This window comes from Myxocyprinus asiaticus, chromosome 39 (assembly GCF_019703515.2).
Source record: "Myxocyprinus asiaticus isolate MX2 ecotype Aquarium Trade chromosome 39, UBuf_Myxa_2, whole genome shotgun sequence".
NCBI classification, from domain to species: domain Eukaryota; kingdom Metazoa; phylum Chordata; class Actinopteri; order Cypriniformes; family Catostomidae; genus Myxocyprinus; species Myxocyprinus asiaticus.
The window spans coordinates 13,318,478-13,342,872 of NC_059382.1; the positions used below are offsets into that span (position 1 = coordinate 13,318,478).

General features: G+C 41.5%; 1 protein-coding gene across 1 annotated transcript in view; it reads right to left on the reverse strand.

The window, feature by feature from the left end:
* LOC127429660 (mucin-7-like) overlaps positions 1–24,395 on the reverse strand; it is a 38,551-nt gene that overhangs the window by 12,074 nt on the left and 2,082 nt on the right. Inside the window, exons 4-7 of the mRNA XM_051678772.1 lie at positions 18,605–18,691; positions 17,061–17,096; positions 16,121–16,407; positions 15,475–15,988 (exon numbers count right to left, since the gene is read on the reverse strand). The gene's annotated coding sequence lies outside the window, so the exon portion shown is untranslated. The remainder of the gene's footprint in view (positions 1–15,474; positions 15,989–16,120; positions 16,408–17,060; positions 17,097–18,604; positions 18,692–24,395) is intronic.

The window sequence follows — 24,395 nt, forward strand, 5'->3', positions numbered from 1 at the left end:
GTTTATTAGTGAACTGATGTAGAACTTGGGCAAATAGTCCAAGCGAGGTCTTAACAACACCCTTGAACACCCTGGCACAAAATCCATGCATAAGGAATTAATCGACAGGGCATGCAAATCACCAACCTTTTTAAATGACGCCAATGCCACAAGCAGGGCTGTTTTAAGAGTCAGAAACTTATCAGAGACTGTTGCCAAGGGCTCAAACGGAGCACACGAGAGCACCTCTAAAAAAACAGATAAATCCCAGAAAGGAACGCAGATGGGATGAAAAGGTCTAAGCCTGTGTACCCCATACATAAAACGAGATACAAGAGAATGTCTACTGACAGAGACTCCACTGATAAGCGCATACTCAGCCACTATAGCGGCAACACAGACTTTAAGCATTGCCGGGGCTCTTGCTCTTAAAAAAATCCAGCACTGTACCGACAGGGCAGTGAACTGGATCTTCACCTCGTGCTGTACACCAAGAAGCAAAGATACACCACTTGAATATATAAAGCTTTCTAGTTAAAGGAGCTCTAGTATTCAGAATGGTATTAACCACAGCGGGGATAACCCATCACTCAAAAGTTCACCTCATTGAGGGGCCATACCCATAATTTCCACAAGTCTGGCCAGGGGTGCCAAATGCTTCCCCGTGCCCGAGACAACATGTCTGTTCTGACTGGAATCTCGCAAGGCACTTTCTCCAGGAGAGAGACCAGAGTTGAAAACCATACTTGAGATGGCCAAAATGGCGCCACTAACAGAAGCTTAACCCGATCCTCCCGAACTCTCTGCAGAACTGTGTGCAGCAAACTGATCGGTAGAAATGTGTAAAGATGTGTTGACAGCCACTGATGAACAACCCTCAATGCCCAACGGTGCTGAGGACGAGAGGGAAAACCAGAGGGGACAGTGTGACGTCTCCCTCAAAGCGAATAGATCCACTTCCGCTCTGCCGAACCATCTCCAGATTTGTTCCATAATCTGAGGATGTAATGTCCACTCTCAGGGCATCAAGCCCTGTCTGGACAGGAGATCTGCCCCCAAATTTAACCAGCCCAGAACATGCATGGCTCGTAGAGACAGCATATTTTCCCATGCCTACAAAAGAATGCGATATGCCAGCCTCAGCATGGCATGAGAGTGCACTCCTCCCTGGCGATTGATGTAGGACACCACTGTCCTGTTGTCCAGCCAGATAAGGACATGACTGCCCTGAATCTCTGGGTGGAAAAACATTAACACCAGCAGCACTCAAGACAGTTTATGTGCCAATATTGCCGCTGGCCCGTCCAAACCCCACAGGCTGGATGACCCTTGTATATAGCGCCCCAACCCATGGAAGAGGCGTCTGTCATTATAACTTTGTTGCGACACACCTGACCCAACAGAATGCCCGACATCAGAAGGCGGGTCCGTTTCCATGGTGACAGAGTTCGGTAGCACCCACGTGTCACTTTGAAGAGACGGAATGCATGCGTCAGTGGTTGAAGTCCCTTTATGGAGTTCATCCAGCACTGAGAAGGTCTCACATGCAACATGCCCAGGGGAATGACAGCGAAAGATGCGATCATGAGCCCCAAAAGCCTGGGAAATGTTCTCACAGGGAGAACACGTCCCACTCTGAACATCACTAGACACCGGTAGAGTGACAGAAAACGAACTGGAGACAGACGTGCCTGAATCACCCACAAATCTAGCTCCATTCCTAGAAACAGAGTCTGTTGCCTTGGCAACAGGACACTCTTGTCTAGGTTTACACACAGCCCTATTTTGCTCAAACAGCTGAGAATGACATCTTGATCTTGATGTTGGCAGCCAAAGTCTCTGAGTGGGTTAACACCAAACAATCGTCGAGATAATTCATAACGCGGATGCCCTGAAGCCTCAAGGGCATCAAAGACGCAACCATGCATTTTTTGAAAGTGCATGGTGCCAGCGCAAGTTCGAACGGAAGGATGCAAAATTTGTATGCTTTGCCCCCTAAAGCGAATCTGAGAAAGCACCTGTGCTTCGGTGCAATCTGAATATGGAAATAAGCATCCTTCAAATCTATTGTCACAAAACAGTCACCCGGCTGCACTTGTGACATTATTTGCTTCTGACAGCATTCCGAATTGACATTTCACTAGTATGGAATGCAAAATGTCTCTAATCCAAAATGAGACGCAAGCTGCCGACTTTTTTCAGGGCCAGAAAATAATACCTGTAAAAGCCGCACTCTCTCTGAGAAGGGAGAATCTGCTATAGTGCCCCTTTTTCTAAGAGAGAATGAATTTCCCAAATCAGAAGCGTCTGTCAGAACAACCCCACTGAACACCGGCGGAGTTCGCCTGAATTGAATTACATAACCATGTTTTATTGTTTGAAGTATCCAGTTCGAAATGCCTTTCAGCTGCTGCCAAGCAGACAGACAGGCAGACAGAGGGATTAATGCATGGCTCTTGCCTGCAGCTTGACCTGTAACCACTGCGCTTGGCTTACTTTTGGTGACTGCCCCCAAACCTGCGGCATAGCGGAGGAAAGACTTCACTCCTCTGTTACTGTGGCTGGTTGAAGGGAATTTGATAATGTTTTTGCCTTTATTGTATTTAAGCATAAATGATGAGTGCCCTGAAAATATCTATAGCAGGGACACTGACAGAATAAAAATTTTCTCTGGTATTTGATGGGGGAAAGTATATGAACATTGGGGGAAATGTTTATTTCAGAAAACTGGTTCACCACATTGGCCCCAGCATTCATTATGGGGGGACAACGTGTGATGCTTATGTTCACTATACTGTATGTTTTGTGTACACTTGTGCTCGATGAACATCGAATTATGTTATGCATTTCCCAAAACCCTTGGTCATGGAGACAGAAGCAGAATTAGATCAGGCAGTTTAAAAATAAGTCACTCTGAATGTATTTACAGCAGAGGACGCCAGATAAGCCATCTTCCCTAGCATAGAACGGGGAAGAATGTGCGAACATGGAGGGGAATCGAGAGCAAGAAGGCTCACCACAATGGTCCCAGCATTTATATGGAGGGATAAGGTGAGGTGAGGTGCATATGTTCACTATACTGTATGTTTTGTGTACACTTGTGCTCGATGAACATCGAATTCTGTTGTGCATGTCTCGAGACCCTTGGACATGGAGGCAGAGGCTGAATTCGGGAAGCTTTTTTTTTTAATAATGTTCACTCCCCAGAAAGCTGCGGGGGAAAACTGAACCATATTCTGGTTGTCGGACGTTCGAGGCACATACAATGGCGAACTCATCCTGATACTGACCGAAGGGCAAACAGGAGAGAAACAGATATGTTTATACAGTCTAATTTCATTCACTGAATATGGACTCATCCTTTGTTACACAGCAAGCCCGTCAGGCTTGTGTGTAGACCTATTTTATCATACACTGAGGTATATTATGCATTCCCCGAGACACTTAGTCATGGAGGCAGAGGCAAAACTCAAGCTGAAAATATTCAATGCTCATTCGCCAGCGTAAATTACGGGGGAGACTGAGCTAAATTGGTGCACTGAAAAACAGGTTAGAACTAAACCGGTCCATACATATAATGGGGGAACAACCAGTAGTACCCAGATAAGGTGAAACACCCTCGCGAACAAAAGCATCGCCTTGACCAACTCGTTCCCCAGCGCGAGCCATGGGGGAAAAATGAGGGATATTAGCTCAAAGTCATTCCATAACGCGATGTGCTTGGTTGGACTGCAAAACCATCATTTGCAGATCCAACAGCTGACTGAAAAGAGTGACATCCATGCTGCCACTGAAAAATCGAGCAGAGATAGCAGTGCACATCTCTTGACTCATCAGAATGCCTGCGTGGTCTACGAATGTGTGAAAGACCAAAGAAACTAGATAAAATACCTTGCACCTCTTGATATCATCCGAAAAGAATAATAGCACCGACGAAGCGCTCACACTTCGGTTCGCCATCACTTTGTTGGGAAATAATCTCTTATTCCAGCCCCCTCATTCTGCGGCCGGGGGATCATGCATGATCCCCTCCGCCATGAGCAGTTCGCTTTGAACGGGGATGGGAGAGAGAGAAAGGTTGAGGCCACTTCTCCATTGCCTTATTCATGTTCATTCTCCCAGAACGACACAGAAAAAAACAATAGGGATAGGCCTCAAAGCATGTCCAGCGAGACTCACGCTTCAGCTCAAGGGGAGGGCAACAAACACGAGGAAGAATCCGATGTCCGTTCACATTCCTGTCTTTTCAGACACAAAGCCGAAATCCCAAACTGCCCCTGCACACAGAGCTCCAATCTGGAATCCGTGGAACTGGAACAAGTGGGGATATCACCTAGTGGTGAGAAATTGTGAGCCTAGAACAGTGCCGTTGTCCCTGTCGGACCCTTGTAATGTCTGAAAAAACCACATCAAAATTGCTTTGAAATTACACTGTATAAAATGACATGAGTCGCTTCTTAAATTCTATCCTGTGTTGCCACTCAAAAGGGAGAATAATAATAAACCTCGCTTCAATGTGAGTCATTGGTACAACACAGACCAGACGAGATAGTGCACTGAAGAACAGAAACTCTGACTCAATGGCACGAAGCGAGCGCCTTTATGGAGCCCATGATGTGGCTCCCTAGGGGTGTCACTTAAGCACCATCAGCCAATAAATTGCCATGATTGTATAAGGGCTTCAGACCACGTGACAATCAGGGTGTGTCCCAATGCGATTACACAGCTCGAGTTCCTACGAAAGGGAACACAATACCTCTCACATAATGTGTTGTGAAAAACAAATATTCCCAAATATTTTCTGACCTGATTCCAGCTAAAATCTCGGACTACGAGCCCCCATATGTTACAAACCACCCGGCTCAAGGCAGAGTAACATAAAGGGGAGGCCACACATGGATAAGATTTAAACAAAAAATATTATTTATTTTAAAGTCAAAGTAACAAAGTATGTAATAAAGAAATGAAAAGAAAAACAAAGAACAATAAATAAAAAAAATCAACAGAAACAAATCAAAGTGCTGGTTAGGGGAGGCAAACACACTGGGGAGAAGGGCCTTTTTATGGGCTGCTCATTCCAGCTCTCATCTCAGGTAATTCAGAATAACATGCTCCTAAACTCCACCTTGGAAGAGACACCGCCATCTGGTAGACAAAAAATAGCATCACGCCCAGGGTTGTAACACCTTTCATTCGTACCAACTGGGCCCCGCAGAGTAGCGTCACACATACAGAATGTGTTTCTGCAACAGCCAGTTACGTTACAAGCTGCCAGATTCAAATCGGCTTTTGTGCCGACACAGGCTGCACCGGTCAAGCGCCTGTTATTTATATTCGCTCAAACAGTTACTCATACAGTCTTTTAAACCACAAAATAAGTTCATTTTCTATACAGTACATACATCCAACTCGTCATTAAAGTACCACGATAAAAAGTTTACAGCTCTTATACGCACAGTCAATACATCAGAATTTCATTGGAAGATTCACTGCAAAGAAATTAACTGGCAGTTGGCAAACATTTCACACTAAACAATCAAGAACTGGTAGTTCTTCCCTACAACAAAAGAAATCATATACGATTTCTGCAATTTTGCTAAATTAAATAAATAAATAACATGGCTGACATCAAGGATGTAACCACATACTCAGGATTGGGGGGACCAAATATAATAATTTAATAATCAACCACAGAAAAAAAAAACATATCAATAGACCACTATTATGAATAATAAGGACATGGGGGTGGGACATATTCCCCACAATGTCTGTAGACTAAATTCTTATGCTTATTAATGTTATTATCACCAGTATTCATAATCATTTAGTAGTGTTACACCTGCAGCACCTGCTATCTCTCCTGTACGCCGCCAGAGGTCGCCATCCCCAGAGTACTAACTTCTCACGAACTACATTTCCAATAATCCTCCACTCAGACTGATTACTCTCACATCCAGTTCACATTAACTCTGGTTATTTAAGTTCCCTGTTTTTTTGCATTCAGTGCGAAGTCTTGTTTGCCTTGTCAACATTTCTGAGTGTTATTTACCCATCCTGTTTTCCCTGTTTTTTGACTCCTGCCTGTTTCTCATATTTCCCAGCCTGCTTGTGAGTTTTGTGGATTTATTGCCAGTTTACTGGATTACCTTCTGCCTATTGGATTTACTTGGTTTGCCTTTCTGGACTGTTTACCTGTGTATCAAACTATTGCCTGTTTACTGGATTACCCTTCAGCCCATCGGATTTACTTGGTTAGCCTTCCTGGACTGTCTGCCTGTGTACTGAACCACTGCCTGCCTTTTTTTCTCTGTTTTGTTACTTTGTTTTACTATTTATACTGTTATGAAAACTGCATATGGATCTTAACACTCCTGCCTTGGCGTCCTTGCTACAGAAGACTTCGCCAAACTTAGATCCAGCAGCTTTCCAACAGTTACATAAGCTTGATTCAGCGCAAGCAGCCATGCTTACCAGTCACCACCAGCAGCTGTGCAAGCTCACCTCAATCACGGAAGACATTTTTTTAATCCATGCAGCCAAACCCGCAAGTATCTCCGAAGGGTTTTTCCACTAACAACTCTCCCGGCTGCACAATGCACTCTTCAGCTGTTGTCAATCCTTGACTCTCGCTTCCAGAAAAGTTTGATGGATCACCCAGTAAGTGTCGAGGTTTTCTCTTACAATGTGAGCTTTTTCTGTCTTAACTACCTCTCACGTATCCCAATGATGAAGCTCGTGTTTCCTTCGTCGTATCACTGCTGTCAGGAAAATCACTAGACTGGGCTACGGTAGTTCTGGAGTAGTGAGAACATTCTAAAGGGGTCCCTGTCTCACTTTCTTGCTCGTTTCAGGAGGTTTTTGAGCACTCTGAGGGTGGGAAGGACCCGGGAGAACTTCTATTGAGTTTAAAACAGGGGAATAGGTCTGCTGCTGAATTCGCCTTATCCTTCTGCACGCTAGCAGCGCAAACTGTGTGGGTGGAGGACACATTGAAGCTGTTGTTCTGTCAGGGGTTAAATCCTGATCTTCAGACTGAGCTAGCATGTCATGATGAGGGGAGATCTCTTGATGAATTCATCAAACTAGCCATTCGCCTGAATCTATTCAGAGCCCGTCGTCCAGTCAGTTCCCTTCAGACACTTCACTCTGATATCGCTGTAACCAGTCATCACGAGCCCATGCAAGTGGGTCACTCTTCTCTCTCTCCTCCGAGGAACGACAACGCAGTCTTTGAGAGAGATTGTATATTTACTGTGGACAGTCGGTACATTAGGAAGGGGGACACGGCAGTGAGTTTAGAAATTTCAAACACTATTCTTATTGAACAGTTTGAACTTTTTGTTACATTGTATGTTCAAAATAGTGAACATCAATTATCTGCCATCTTAGATTCAGGGGCTGCAGGTAACTTTACTGACCTGGGTCTCGCCACGAATCTAAATTTGTCTTTTGTCCCTTGTGTCCCTCCTCTACATGTCTCAGCGCTAGATGGACGACCCCTGGGCTCTGGCAAGATTCTAAAAATCACTCAACCCATTCGTCTTCAAGTTGGAATCCTTCATCATGAGGAGATTCAGTTCCTTGTCATTCACTTTCCTAAGAATCCGATTGTTCTTGGCCTGCCATGGCTGAGACTTCACAACCCAGAGATCTCCTGGAGAGATGGACAAATTACTCATTGGAGTACTTCCTGTTTCCAGTCTTGCCTCAACCTTCCTGAACCCATCTCTCTCCCTCCTGTAAGCACCATGATGATTCCCCCTGAATAGGAGATTTCGATCCTACCACATTGTTATTCTGATCTCCAGGAGGCTTTCAGCAAATCTAAGGCTACACAGCTTCCTCCTCACCATTCCTGTGATTGTGCCATTGACCTTCGACCTTCAGGCTCCTCTCCTCCATGTGGACAGATATACCCCTATCCGAACCAGAGACTAAAGCTATGGAGGAGTACATTTCGGAGTCCCTTGAAAAACGTTTAATTCGACCATCCACTTCTCCTGCTTCTGCTGCCTTCTTCTTCATAGGAAAGAAGGTCGGGGGTCTTTGTCCATGTATTGACTACCGAGGCCTGAACACTGTTACCATCATGTATCGCTATCCCCTTCCCCTGGTACCAGCAGCATTGGAGCAGTTACGAAATGCCAAAATCGACACCAAATTGGATCTTCGTAACGCCTGCAATTTAATCCGTATCCGGGAGGGGGATGAATGGAAGACAGCCTTTTCTACACACATCGGCCACTACGAATACCAGGTAATGCCTTTCAGACTTTCCAACAGTCCATCTGTCTTCCAAGCCTTTGTAAATTACATTTTTCACGATATCACTGGTAAATGTGTTATAGTCTACATTTATGACATTTTGATATACACTTCTTCCCTTGATGAGCACATTCAGCATGTCCGAGTGGTACTCAACCGCCTCATCCAACATCAACTTTATGCCAAGATGGAGAAATGCGAGTTTCATCAGTCTACCATCTCTTTCCTGGGGTATGTCATCTCCGAGGGGGTCACCATGGACTCTTCCAAGGTACAAGCCGTACTGCAGTGGCCACTGCCTGTGTCAGTCAAAGAACTACAGCACTTCCTTGGTTTTGCCAACTTCTACAGATGATTCATCCAAGGTTTTAGCTCTGTGGTGGCCCCACTAACCTCACTGCTCCGAGGTAAAGCCCAGAAACTAAACTTTAGTTTTTGATGACCTTAAACGGCACTTCGCTACTGCCCCCATTCTTCATCCAGACCCCACTTGACCCTTCGTGTTGGAAATTGATGCCTCTGATTCAGGTGTTGGTGCGGTACTCTCCCAATGACAAGGATCTCCCGCCAAACTCCATCCCTGTGCCTTCTACTCACGCAAGTTATCTGCAGCTGAGAGAAACTACGATGTTGGCAATCAAGAACTCTTAGCCATGAAGGCGGCTTTCAAGGAGTGGAGACATTGGTTAGAGGAAGCTCGTCATCCTTTTATGGTGATCACAGATCATCGTAACCTAGAGTACATTCAATCTGCTAAACACTTAAATCCTTGTCAAGCTCAATGGTCTCTTCTTCTCCAGGTTCGATTTCACCATCACCTTTTGACCTGGCTCCAAGAACACCAAAGCTGACGCCTTGTCCCGCATTCACGGGTCCACTACTGGCAACAACCCTGTGACTTCCATTATTCCACCCACTCTCATTGTCACTCCCGTACAATGGGACATAATGGCAGACATCACCCAAGCTCAGAACCAAGAACCCACTCCCGCTGACTGCCCTCCAGATAAGATCTTTGTTCCCAGCTCCTTACGCAACAGAGTTCTACAGTGGGTTCATGACTCAGCCTGCTCGGGACATCCTGGTGCTCAAGCTACTTGCAGGTTAGTGCAAAACCGGTTTTGGTGGGAGAACCTAGCGACTGAGGTCGCTGACTATGTAAAGAACTGCAATGTGTGTGCTACCTCTAAATCTATTCGACAGCTCCCGTCTGGTCTCCTTCAGCCTCTACCTGCCCCTCAACGTCCTTGGTCCCATATCGCTGTAGATTTTGTCACGGATCTACCCAACTCAAGGTTTTCTCTAAGGCCTGTAGATTCATCCCTCTACCCAAGCTCCCCTCGTCAATGGAATGTGCTGAGAACCTGTTTCAGTACGTCTTCTGCTTTTATGGCCTACCCGAAGACATTGTCTCTGACCGTGGTCCCCAATTCACATCCTGAGTCTGGTCTGCATTCTTCAAACTACTCAATGTCAATGTGAGTCTAACCTCTGGTTACCATCCTCAATCCAATGGTCAAGCCGAACGTCTAAATCAGGACCTTGGTAAATTACTCCGGGCCTACTTTCAAGTCAACCAGCATGACTGGAGCCGTTTCCTGCCCTGGGCAGAATATGCTCAGAACTCACTATTCAAACCAGCTTCCGGAACCACGCCATTCAAATGTATCCTAGGTTTTCAACCCCCACTCTTTCCCTGGTCCGGGGAGCCATCCAGTGTACCTGCAGTCAATGACTGGATGCAGCGAGGCTATCTGGGATCAAGCTCACATCCACTTACAGCATGCCATTCGCCGACAGAGTGAACAGGCCAATCTCCATCGGCGCCCTGGCCCTAACTATGCTCCTGAACAATGGGTTTGGCTATCTACCCTAGATCTTTGTATGTGACTCCTGTGCAAGAAACTAAGTCCCAAGTATGTGGGTCCTTTCAAGATTCTTCGTCAAATCAATCCAGTATCATTTAAATTCAGCTCCCTGCTAATTACCGCATTTCCCCTACCTTTCATGTTTCTCTGCTCAAACCCGCGGTGCCTCCGAGAGAGGAGGACCCTCAAGACCCCCAGAGACCCCTTCCATTCCTCATTGACGGAGAGGAAGCCTTTCGGATACACAAGCTCCCGGACTCTCGGCGCCAGGGTCGGATGCTTCAATACTTGTTGGACTGGGAGGGCTATGGCCCTGAGGAACTCAGAGGACATTCTAGATCCTGCTTTTATCGCTGAATTCCACCACAATTTTCCTAATCGTCCCTCTCCCAGAGGTTGAGATAGACCCCCATGTAGACAACCTCCTCACGTCAGGAGCCTTCGCAGGGTTGGGGGCTCTGTTATACCTGCAGCGCCTGCTATCTCTCTTGTACGCCGCCAGAGATCGCCATCATTAAGTTCCCTGTTTTCTCGCATTCAGTGCAAAGTCTTGTTTGCCTTGACAACATTTCTGAGCGTTATTTACCCATCCTGTTTTCCCTGTGTTTTGACTCCTGCCTGTTTCTCGTATTTCCCAGCCTGCTTGTGAGTTTTGTGGATTTATTGCCTGTTTACTGGATTACCCTTCTGCCCATCGGATTTACTTGGTTAGCCTTTCTGGACTGTCTGCCTGTGTACTGAACCACTGCCTGCCTTTTTTCTCTGTTTTGTTAATTTTGTTTTACTATTTATACTGTTATTAAAACTGCATATGGATCTTAACACTCCTGCCTCGGAGTCCTTGCTACAAGTAGCATTATTGATCATTACTATTACATTATTACACTTATGCTTTTATATTATGTCTAATATGTATGCCTAGTGCAAGTCAAACTTTATAAATCCTTTATGCAAGTCTTATATAAGTTGCCTACATCTGTATTGTTTGGACATACGAGAAGGACTTTTCAGAGACATGTGATTCAAATTAGGAGGGATGGGGAAGTAAAATGTGCTCATTTTAAACAATGGAAGGATTTTTTTTTTTTTTTTTTTTTTATACGGATGTACTTAAATATGCCCTGTACGAGTTAGCATCTTCAGAGAAAGACGGGAAGACTAACTTCATACCACTCTACAAATGAAATTTTGCTCTCTCTCCTATGTCTAATAACTAAAAAAAAAAAAAAAAGAGTAAATACATTTGTTATTTCTTGGCAAGTGACTTGTTTTTGGCTCCATGACTTCACAACGGGGAAAAATAAATACATTTAAAGTCTTCAATGCCTATGGTGAATACGGCCCTGGCTGAAATTTAGAGCCAAAAGAAGAAGAAAAAAAAAATAACACTAAGTCATACAGAGAGTACTTTCCTGTAATGGCAGCTGAATACGTAATATAATTCTATGGAAAAGCCCTTTTCAATATCATCTTCAGTAGACAGACGATTGTTGGCTATCCTTTGCATCCCTGTTACTGCCCACAGCTTTTCAACTTTATGAATTATTCAGAAGTAAACAAAATGATAAAACAAGTGGAAGGACCCTGGTTAGTGGCAGATGCGTGGCAAGTTCACGCTTTCTGCTGGAGGCTCTGTGTTATTTAAACATGCAGACATAAATTTGCACTCATGAATATTAAACCACATGTACAGTATACGTCCCCCAGAGATAGGAAGTCCTATCATCTTATTTTATTACCACACTTTTTAACTCAGGTTTACAGGGTATAGTCCTTTGTTTTCCACTTTCAATGATGGATAAATTATTGTGAAGCTAGATCTTTATTGGAAAAATTAAATGTGGGTGTGAGTCTAAAATCTGTGCAACACTGTCTGTGAATAAAGAAGGTAGTCTCCAAGTACTTGTTTTCCATATACATAGACGTTGTAATGCAGCTCAGGTGATTGTATTTTCCTTAAAATACAATAGAATATGGAATTGTGTACCCTAATGTGTACCTTTAAAGGTACATTTATATGTTTTGTTCATCTGGGTAAAAAAAAAAAAAATACCTATTTGTCTCAAAGTCTGTATCCAAAAGAAGGATACCACCAATGGTAGCTTTTTTCTGAGAGTGTATACCAGGGCTAGTCAACTGGCAGCCCGTAGCCCAAATCTGACCCACCAGTCATCTTGGTCCAACTGATTTTTTATAAAATGGCCTCGCTGTCTGAAATACCAGAGCGCTCTCTACACAGTTCAATCAAATATTTTTCAATCAAATATTTATATAAAATTGCTTAGTTGTTTGGAGTGCGGTCAAATCTACAGATGTAAAAAATTATCACCGCAGTTGTTACAGAAATGTTGTCAGTGTGTATGCACATCTCAGGCAACAAAAGATGTTCTCTTCTTGCACTTTAATCTGTTTTGAATGCTACTATTCTGATGTTAGTGAAACTTTGTAACATGGCACTTTTCATACAACTGTCTCCTTAAGATGATTCGCTTATGTTTTCCTCTTTTGTAAGTCACTTTGGATAAAAGCGTCTGCCAAATGAATAAATGTAAAAGATAAATCGATGATGAAAACCGAACGTTCAAAGAAAATGTGATGAAAAGTTTGATTTTATTCACTATTCTTGAAGTGTTAAATGGTCTCATCTGTGCAGGGTGTTGTCAAAAAGTGATAATGTGGAACTGAACCTGCAAATATCCGGATTATATTTGGTTTACATACAGCTGTGAATCAGCCATTTCAATCATGAAGAGCATCAACTCAGTTTGTTATTCTTTTCCCTATGATTATCTGCAGTACAAATTTTCCCCTCATTGAATAGGATGACACTTTATGGAGAAAATGGAAAAATATTTGAGCTTTTCTTTTTTTTTTTTTTACTTAGGTTTTTTCAACAAGTGCAATCATGGTTAATAAACATTGTTTGCTCTGTTTATGCTTAATGTTTTCTTATATAATTTATCAGGTCACTGCCCCCTTTGAGCTCCTTGGAATGGATCTCATTGGGAAGCTGACAATGACAGAGGAAGGATATCAATATATCTGTGTCCTCATTGATTACTTCACAAAGTGGCCTCAGGCCTATCCCCTGAAGTCCAAGTCAGCCAGTGAGGTTACCAACTGTATAGTAAAGTTCTTTTATCAGTTCGAGGCACCAAAAAGAATCCTCACTGATCAAGGAAAGGAATTTGTGAATTCCATATGTACCTAGATTACAAAATTACTTTTAATTAATTAATTGAATTGAAATCTAGTAAGTTTGCGTTAAAAATTTATTTTGCTAAATGTCAAAGTTAAAGGTGAAGTGTGTAATTCTTTAATGTGCAGATACAACTGTAAGTAAGCCATTCTTTGCCCGATTCTCCAAAAATTGCACATACAGTAGCTGTTTGATCAACCATTCTGAAATGTCAACTTCTGGCTTAACCAATGGCATGATTTTGGGGAGGGAATATAAGTTTGTACAATCAATGACAGAATAGGGGAACAGCCTTCAGTGGTGTCTGCATCACTATTATTGTCTCACATACATCTTCTTCTAAACTTTTACATCTAAATCATCCTGCACTGTTTGTGCTATGGACATGAGCAATCGAGCGTACAATTCACGCCTTCTGGGCTAAAAAATCCCATAGACTTACATTGAAAAGTGACCAGAGTGATCATATCTGCAGATCTGAATGCCATAGAGGAAGAGGTATTAGGGAGTCCAGCAGGGGGTGCTCACCCTGTGGTCCTAATGCTCCAGTATAGTGATGGGGACACTATACTGTAAAAAGGCACCATCCTTTGGATGAGACGTTAAACCGAGGTCCTGACAGTCTGTGGTCATTGAAAATCCCAGGATTTTTAATTTGCTCAGGACACCGGGGTTACACCCCTACTCTTTTCGAGAAGTGTCCTGGGCAAATTCCCCCCTCTTGGCCCTTATCAGTCATAGCCTCCTAATAATCCCTATCCATTAATTGGCTCTATCACTCTACTCTCCACCAATAGCTAGTGTGTGTTGAGCATTCTGGCGCACTATGGCTGCCATCGCATCATCCAGGTGGATGCTGCACACTGGTGGTGGTTGAGGAGATTCCCCTTGTTCACTGTGTAAAGCGCTTTGAGTTTAGTGTCAGAAAAGCGCTATATAAATGTAACATTAATTAATTCATTCATTCATTCTTAGACATTTGAGGCAGCAAGCTGTTGCCACAGGCAAGCACCACTCGACTTTTCTTCAGATAATGTACCTGTAATCTGGTTATTATTGTAATTCAGTTTGGAGATACTGCTGGCACAGAAATTACTATCTTCACCTTTAATCATAAGTAGTTTTCTTGAACTCATTGTTTACATACCATAATACATGTTAAAATATGAATTTTATTCTAAAATTATGATTCCAGAGCAACTCTCAATTGTCTATCTATTTTCAGATCAACAGTGATGTGTGCAGAATACTGGGCATCAAGAGGAGCCTGTGTGCCCCTTATCACCCACAAACCAATGGCCTGGTATGTGAACCGTGCAGAGGTGAAATGTATTATTATTATTATTATTGATGTTGTAGGAAACAAAGACAAAATAAGTTGTTTTAACAATAAATGATTTACACCCAATTTGAAAATTATTTTTATGGCTTTCTTGCAACCTGATGTCTGAAAAATCAAGGCCCTGGGAAAACTGGTTAACAGTAAACCTAACACATGGAATCAGTACTTGGATGCTGTGATGTTCGGCCTCGGGACAAAAAACAAATAACCACCAAACACTCTCCATTCTACCTGATGTTTGGCAAAGAGGCACGCTATCCATCTGAGATCCCTGAACACTACCAGGTTTGAGAAAATGATGCAAGCTATTTTATTATCTCTGTCAATTTCTGAATTTTTGAATGAAGTGTTTCTTGATATGTAATTTCTTATGGTGACTGTGTAGATTGAAAATAGCATTGAAGTCGTCATTGGAGAAGAGGAGGTGTTCTCTGGCATATAGAAACATGAAGAACTTTTGAAAGTTTTATAGCAGTGCAATCAGGCCTCAAGACAGAAAGCAAAAGAAAGAATGGAAAAGAAGATGGGCAAGAAATATCACACCGGCGATTTTGTCTGGAGGAAGAATATCCGTGCACAGCAATGAAAAGGGGGCAAACTGGACCCTGATTTTCTTGGTCCTTTTACAATCACAAAAATAGATGGCAAATCTGTGGATCTAGTCAGTGATGTGTCAGGCGGAGGGGGAGGACAGAGAAGTGTGTTGAATGTTCTAAACAAGCTGCGAGTGTCTGTGGTGCTGTTGACCTTGTTCTGGTAGTAGGAAGTTTTTGCAGATTTAATGTTATCTGAAAAAGTTGCAAGCAGAGACTGATACTTACCTAGATCAGGTGGATCTTTAGATTTCCGCCATCTCCTCTCAGCTGCCCTGAGGTCAGTCCGATGTTCACAAAGGGCGTCAGAGAGCCAGGGGCTGGGTGGTGTAGTACACGCTGGCCTTGAGGAGAGAGGACAGATGTTGTCTAGATAGGTTACTAAAGTAGAACTTAGTGTGTCTTTGGCAGTGTTTACATCAAGGGTGGAACATACATTTTGTGTGGGAAAAGAGGTAGAGACAGCAGTGAAAAGGCGAGATGGTGAAAGAGAACGGAGGTTACGGCGAAAGGAAACCAAAGGTGGAGTCTGTTTTAATGTAGATGGGATCTTTGCCCGATCTATGAGTTGCTGTGGTGCTTAGTCTTTCCAAGTCAAATGAGGCCAGAAGAGCATTCAGTTCAGTGGCCTGGGGCTTGTCTTGGTGTATGTTGAAATCACCAAGAACCACAAGTGGCTTATCATCCTCTGGGAAGGAGGACAGCAGGACATCCAACTCCTCAAGAAAGTTTGCCAGCTGACCTGGAAGGTGATAAATGACAACAACATGTATTTTTGTGGGTTGCATTGTAGCAATAGCATGGAATTCAAAAGTAGTATTGTTACATAGAGAAGTGTGTGGTGAAAAAGTCCAGATGTTATGAATAAGCAAACCTGTTCCCCCACCCCTACCGGAGTGTCGAGGGGTGTGAGAGAAGGAGAAGTTGTTGGAGAGAGCAGCAGGTGTTGCTGTATCCTCTGGACATATCCATGTTTCTGTCAGTGCCTGGATGCTAAGGGTGGACTGTGTTGCAAAGGCTGGAATGAAGTCAGCTTTGTTCATAGCTGACTAGCAGTTCCAGAGTCCCACTGAGAAAGAGAGTGGAGCAGGTGCTGAAGTGCAAAGTGGCCGTAGGTTGTGTGGGTTGCGTTTTGTCTTGCATCTATATCGTGTAAACAGTCTGTAACAGATAACAGGGATGTGCTTGAAGGCATATGTTACTCGTGAAGTAGACGTTAGTATGAACAAGGAAAATAAGAAAAGAGATCAAATTAAAAGATACTTAAGTGCTATGGTGAGTGGCGCCTTGTCACAGGTAGACTCACTGGTCTTTACACAAGTAGGTCTTCACACATAGAGGGCATTACATGAGGGCTACCACTTCCGCTGCTGCTACCGCTTCAGCATTCACGTCAAATATATACACGATGCTAACGAGCCGTACAGTGAAAAAAGGAGGACACGCCTTAATGCTACTTAGCACAAAGCTAGTCACGTGGGCAACCGAAACTACGGGTCGAGCGAGGTGAACAGCGTGGGAACAAATGCGACTTCAGTACACTGTAAATAAATTATGCTACATTTTAGCAATAAATAATACTGTAAAACAAGTGAAGCACTGTTTATAGACACTAAAAATAATGATGGTTTTACACACACTGGACAAACAACTCTAAATCTAGCAGTGAACACCCTGGGACAAGTCAAAATAATATAGCACACACACCAATACATGTTTAAGCGATGCGAGTTCAAGCCAGTAAACAAGCAGCACAAGTCTAGCAATGAATACCACTCTACAACAAAGTAAAACAATGAAATAAACACACTTACACACAACTGCAGACTCCTGTAGATAAATCGCTTCTCCTGTGAAACAGGAAAAAAATATTATCTTGGTAAAAAAAATGCAAAACAAATATCAGTCATTATTCTATGCAGACATAAGTGATGCTTGGGCTAGGAAGCATGTACATGTACTACTGTCTCGGATTGGTCCCTATAAAATATTTTATTGGGACATTAGAAAGACAGGCCCAGACCAAGAATTGGAGAGTGAGGTAAGAACTGTTCTGTGAAGGTCATCTTTGACACCATTTTTTGTTTTTCCTTTACAGGTCTTTTATTTATTTTTTATTCCATTTTTATTTCAAGGTTGTCAATGCCTATGAATTGTTACTGGTGAGAAGTACAACATGCTCCATCAGGAAAAGGCCCTTTTTCCTGTTTCATTTGAAATTACTTGAATCTGGAACAGTGGGAAGTCCAAAGACAAGACAAGACAACAAACAATGACAAACATGAGGGCTTAAATACAAGGACATGGGTAACAGGTAAACAAGACAACCAATCACAAGACTAAACTAAAAACAAGATAACAAGACTAAATTAACTTTAACCAATGAAAAGACAAGACTAATAACAAAGTAATCAAACAGTGAACCAATGAAAACAAGACACATGAACAGGGGAAACACATGACAAGATCACATGAGGGAACAGGAAATCACATGACATGACATGACATGACAGGAACAGGAACAGGAACAGGAACTAAACTTGAAAACAAGAACAAAACACATAAACATGACAGTTATAGCATGATCCTGAAAATTCTGAGATAATTTTGGATGTTGTTAATGATAACCAACACTGGTAAGACATAAAAACTGATATAGCAATATGTTTTATAGCAGCAGCCTTTGTTGTGTGTAACCACATGTTCTTTGGGTATGTTTGGGGTTTCAAAATTTTAGATAATCTACCCAAAACAGCAGAGGACCGTGCTGCTGGATCCTTTGAAAGCAACAGCTTTCATACTCACAAGATGCCTGGAGTCCACAAGGTACATTGTGGTATCTGGATATCTTGATATTTTACTTGATACTTAGTATGTAGATACTTGATTATTTTCCTGACAATGATTGGGTTGACCGTAATGAAGTGGAGTAATTGAATTATTTTTTTAAAAGAGCATTTATGCGGAGCCGAGGCTGTGTAGTCTGAAGGTGGACCTCTGAGATGCTTCCTCACCCAGTGCAAGCAGATGTAACGTTGCGTGGTGTATTTGTTCTGAAAGTATGTATTATTGTATGTGAAATGGCAAATGCCTGCCTTTGGCACAAGACAGATTTAATCACCAAAACACAAATTTAATGTTGAACTGTATTGAAAGCAATACAAAAGTGTTGCACTTATGATGCGTGTTTAAAAACTAGAATTCATGTTTAGACTTTGGAAATTGTTTTTCTTTTTTGCTGTTAATAATATATGTTTAATGTAATTAGTTCATATCAATATTATGTTCTTTGTCATAATAATTTAAATTATTATTGTTAAACTGTTAAATTTAATATAGCTTGCTATTTTTAACTTACTGTTTTTGTCTTTTCATTTAGTTTGCTGAAAATGTCCTTAATGAAAAGACAGCTGAGAGCATTCACTTCCCATCTTGTACCAATGACCTGGAGAAATACAGAAAGGAGATAGCACTCACTCTCCTTGAAAAGACACGTTTTATTCTTTAGTTTTTTATACATTTGTTTACAAGGTTTTGCTATTTAGTATCTATGATAAACAAGCACCAGTGTTTACATTTGTTTGTGTTTTATATTAAACTTTTCAACCTTTATGCTGTGCTCAAAAGTTTGCATACCCTTGGAGAATTGGTAATATATGTACCATTTTTTTTTAAAGAAAACATGAGTGAGCAGGCAAAACACATTTCTTTTATTTCTTATGGGATTCATATTCAACTGTAGGTTATAACAGAATGGCACAATCATAAAACAAAACATGGCAACAAAGAAAACAAAAAATGACCCCTGTTCAAAAGTCTGCATACCCTTAGTTCCTAATACAGCGTGCAGTCTTTTGTAATAGTTGTCTATGAGGCCCCAAATTCTTACAGGTGGTATAGCTGCCCATTCGTCTTGGCAAAATGCCTCCAGGTCATGCAAAGTCTTTGGTCATCTTGCATGAACCGCACGTTTGAGATCTCCCCAGAGTGGCTCGATGACATTGAGGTCAGGAGACTGTGATGGCCACTCCAGAACCTTCAACTTTTTCTGCTGTAACCACTGGAGGGTCAACTTATCCTTGTGCTTAGGGTCATTGTTGTGCTGAAAAGTCCAAGAGCATCCCATGCGCAGCTTTCGTGCAGAAGAATGCAAATTGTCTCGCGGTATTTTCTGATAACATGCTGCATTCATCTTGCCATCAATTTTCACAAGATTCCCTGTGCCTTTAGAGCTCACACATCCCACAAAACATCAGTGAGCCACCACCATGCTTCACAGTGGGGATGGTATTCTTTTCACTATAGGCCTTGTTGACCCCTCTCCAAACATAGCGCTTATGGTTGTGACCATAAAGCTCTATTTTGGTCTCGTCACTCCAAATTACAGTGTGCCAGAAGCTGCGAGGCGTGTCAAGGTGTTGTTGGGCATATTGTAACCGGGTATTTTTGTGGCATTGGTGCAGTAAAGGCTTCTTTTTGGCAACTCGACCATGCAGCTCATTTTTGTTCAAGTATCGTTGTATTGTGCTCCTTGAAACAACCACACCATCTTTTTCTTTGTATCCTGAACAATTCTTCTGGCAGTTGTGGCTGAAATCTTTCTTGGTCTACCTGACCATGGCTTGGTATCAAGAGATCCCTGAATTTTCCACTTCTTAATAAGTGATTGAATAGTACTGACTGGCATTTTCAAGGCTTTGGATATCTTTTTATATCCTTTTCCATCTTTATAAAGTTCCATTACCTTGTTACGCAGGTCTTTTGGCATTTCTTTTCTGCTCCCCATGGCTCAGTATCTAGCCTGCTCAGTGCATCCACGTGAGAGCTAACAAACACATTGACAATTTATACACAGACACTAATTGCAAATTTAAAAGCCACAGGTGTGGGAAATTAACTTTTAATTGCCATTTAAACCTGTGTGTGTCACCTTGTGTGTCTGTAACAAGGCCAAACATTCAAGGGTGTGTAAACTTTTGATCAGGGCCATTTGGGTGATTTCTGTTATCATTATGATTTAAAAAGGAGCCAAACAACTATGTGATAATAAATGGCTTCTTATGATCACTATCCTTAAATAAAAGACAGTTAATTTTTTTTTTTTTTTTTGCATGATCAGTCATATTTTCAAAATCAATGCCAATATTTCACAATTTCTGCCAGGGTATGCAAACCTTTGAGCACAACTGTATGTAACCACTGAAATTTACATATGATGTTAAATCTTGGTCTGGCCTTTCTACGTCTGTATTTCATCTAGATGATCTGTCTGACCTGTGCCACTACTGTGGCATGAAAGATGGCAACAAAAGCCTCAGAAGAAGGTGTCGCTCCAGACCCGTCGCTCCACCATCAACTGGGTAAGGAGCATCCTTAGTGAGTCAATAGATGAGAATGAGCAGAGCAAATTTCAGTGTAAATTGTTTGTAAAACCATTCTTACATAAATTGTCACATTCACTTCAATGCAGTAACTGAAGAATGGTTTTAAGAAAGTTGAACGCTGAAATTTGTGCTTGTGCTTGTTTCATCAAGGAGCCCCAGTAATGCATACAGTATACACTGGCCCTCTCTACAGTGCTTATTTACAATTAGAACAGCAATCATTTGAAAATGTTTAAATCACTTTGTTTAGTATTACTCAGAACTCCAAAACAAATAGGTTATATATTCAGTTGATGCTGTTTTGTGAACTATACAGACACAACATAATAGAAGTAGCCATGACAGAATATGGACTTGTATAACATTGCTAGGTGAAGCATTTTTATGTGTGTCTTGTGCTTTTCATTCTTGGGGTTTTTTGTTTTGTTTTTTCTCACAGATTCAGTGTGAAAATTGTAGCAGGTGGTTCCACCAAGACTGTTGGGACTGACAATAATTTCTTTGTCCAGCATGCCTTTAAATTTATTTGTCCTGTGTCAACATTTTATTTATTCTGTTCAAGACTTTGTGGTGGGACTGACAATGTACTTCACACAGCATACAAGTAGTATATAGACTTCATTTGTTATACTATATATAGTTAACTAAATGTTTTTTCCATTTGTGAATAAACTTCACAAACCCTTTAAAACACCTTACACAGAGTCATCTCACTTTAAGAACCTTTAATATTTATTGATTTATTTATTTTTATTTTTTGCGAAAACACATGTCAGTCTGCCATTGAGCTCCTTATTCAAGTAATTGAAATGAATGGTCACATTAAAAAAGAGCTCTACTACTAATAGTGAATACTGTATGTTACAAATATGTTACTGCCTTGTCAGATTTGGTGACCCTGCTGTATCTCTATGGCAGTTCACATCAGAACAATGCGGTTTCCAGGAAACAAAATAGAGAAGTCCAGGCATCCCCAGAGTGAATTTGGGTAATATTAAATCCATTTTGTGTGGAATAGAGAGGGGTAACAAATTTCGGTAACCTCTAATACTGCCCTGTCAGATTTGGTGACCCTGCTGTATGTCTGCAACTGTGCTTTCTGGAATATGACACAGAGGAGATTAGACATCACCACAGTGAATCTGAGTATCATTTAATACATTCTGTGTGAAACAGAGAGGGGTAACAGATTTTGGTAACCTCTAATACTGCCTTGTCAGATTTGGTGACCCTGCTGTATCTCTATGGCAGTTCACATCAGAACAATGCGGTTTCCAGGAAAAAAATAAAAAATAGAGCAGTCCAGGCATCACCAGAGTGAATTTGGGTAACAATAAATCAATTTTGTGTGAGAGAGGGGTAACGAATTTCGGTAACCTCTAATACTGCCCTGTCGGATTTGGTAACCCTGCTGTATGTCTGCAACTGCTCACATCAGACCAAAATGCTTTCTGAAATATGACACAGAGGAGATTAGACAGAGTGAATTTTGTGAAAATATTTGTATTATTATTAATAATAAATAATACAGATAATATATTACTTACACACACACACACACACACACACACACTATATGTTAAAACTACAAATAATTAAAATGAATAATTATCATTATTAATGATTTTGATTAATAAATAACATTCAGAATGGTAAAACAAACCGAAAAAAATAAATCATGATATTAGAGAATGCAACAGCACTCGTCAAATAACCATATTAAATGCGAAAAGGAATCTGTTTTTCACCATTCACTCAGCGAGTCAGCTTTCTTTGCAAGCACGTCAACACACTCTCCTCCAGGCACGCTCGCGATGATGTGCACGAGCGTCAGGCGCATTCTCGTGCGAACATTTAATGAACAGCGACCTCTAGTCACAAATTTCTCTAGGTCACCGATTTCGGCACAACACCTGTCACAACTTGCTTGCGTGTCATGCGGTTAGATTCTTGCTTTTTAAATGTTGCGAGATGTCTTATAAATTTCCCAGACCATGTGTGCAGTTAATGGTTATTCTATTAATCAAGCGAAACTAAAGTTTAGTTTAAAACAGCAATGTTATGATCAGAAACCACTTTCAAAGCAAAGCGCTCCAGTCCCAGGTGCTGCTTCTTCCATCAGCTGCCAACAGATGGATTGACTTATGCCGAGTTTACACTACACGATTTTAGGCCCGATTTTCACTCGCCGACAGTTTTGTGGAGATTGCCGACAAAAGCCCGAAATCATAGGCAAATCAGAGCTCACTCTCGTGAGCGACAAACGCAATGTATGAATTATCAAAGAGGCGATCTGAGAGAAGCGCCGACGCGTCGCCGATGTCAGCGAGATATCTAGCATGTTAAATATCTGGACCTGTCTGCGATTCCAAATCGCGCAATGTGAAATGTGTTTTGACTGAATACAATTGACCTACAGCCAATGAGAGAGCAAGAAACGGGGCACGGGAAGTTTCAGTGGGAGAAGTCCTGATGTACCTGCAACAGAACATCAACTAGCATGGCTGCGGTATCAAGAAAATCTCATTGGACTGAAGAAATGGAGGAAAAATTTGTGGAACATTGGCAGCAGCACCAGTGCCTATTTGATGTTTCCTCTGAACTGTACCACAACTGGGTGGAGAAAGAGAAGTGTTGGAGAGAAATTGCCAATTCTCTTGGACAGTCAGGTAAGCAAATAGGCAGATTTTTCAGTAGGAGGTACTTTTTCATTGTAACCAATAAAATATATGATGACTTTACACATTATGTAAAGGCAAACATACACATTATATTCTGAAATGCATAACATATGATCATGCATTTGTTTTCTTATCTCGTATCACTTCTCGCGTGTACTCTGTTGTGAAATGTAATTTGGAGTCCAGGCAGAGTCGTCGGGGATTTGTCAATAGTGAAATGTTTTGTAATGTGTTCACCCCTGTCGCCGATTCCTCGTGTTATTTGAAAACCCTACGACTTCCATGACAAGACAGACAGTTGTGTAATATGAACGGTACCACAAATCAAACGTCTTTGAAAGTCGTGTAATGTGTAGGAGGCATTAGAAACATCTGTTTGAAAAAAAGCTTTGATTAATTAGTTTGTGTGCTCTTTTCACTTTATTGGCAAGAAGTCAACAGCGGGGATTACATATATTATCCACCGTTACGGTCCGGCTGTGATAGACGCCCAGAAACGGAGCGCAATGAATTACATAAACAATAGAATTATTGTGCTAACAGGTGTGTGTACATGTGCTGAAAGTTCATTAGACATTTTGAGAGTTTGTTCATTTCTATGCAGCATTGGCTTTTGTGAGTGCTTCACGTGTTTTGAAACTGGCATTATTACGGAGTATAAAATGGAACAGTGTTTTACTGAACTGTCTGTGTGACGATGTTTTCAACTGTTTTCATGCTGATGCTCAATGGATAAATTCTACAGTGAAAGACCATAATTAGTAGATGAGAAATGTACAGCAGTGAGATGTTTTACCACTGACCTCATGCCAAATGTTCCTACCTTTTACATGTTAATTAATGACAAACAGGCTACATGTTGCAAAATTGTCAATAAAAGTAGTATGTTGAAGAAATTTAATATGTTAGAAAATAGCAATAAATTAATTTGTTTTCATAAATTATATTATGAGATATTTTTATGTTCTTACCCTTTTAAGGGTTAATGATCAGCAGGCTTACAAAATATTTTACAAGTACTTTTTCCCAGATAAATTAATGTGCATCAGTAAGTGTACAGGCAACATTTCCACTGACATTTATT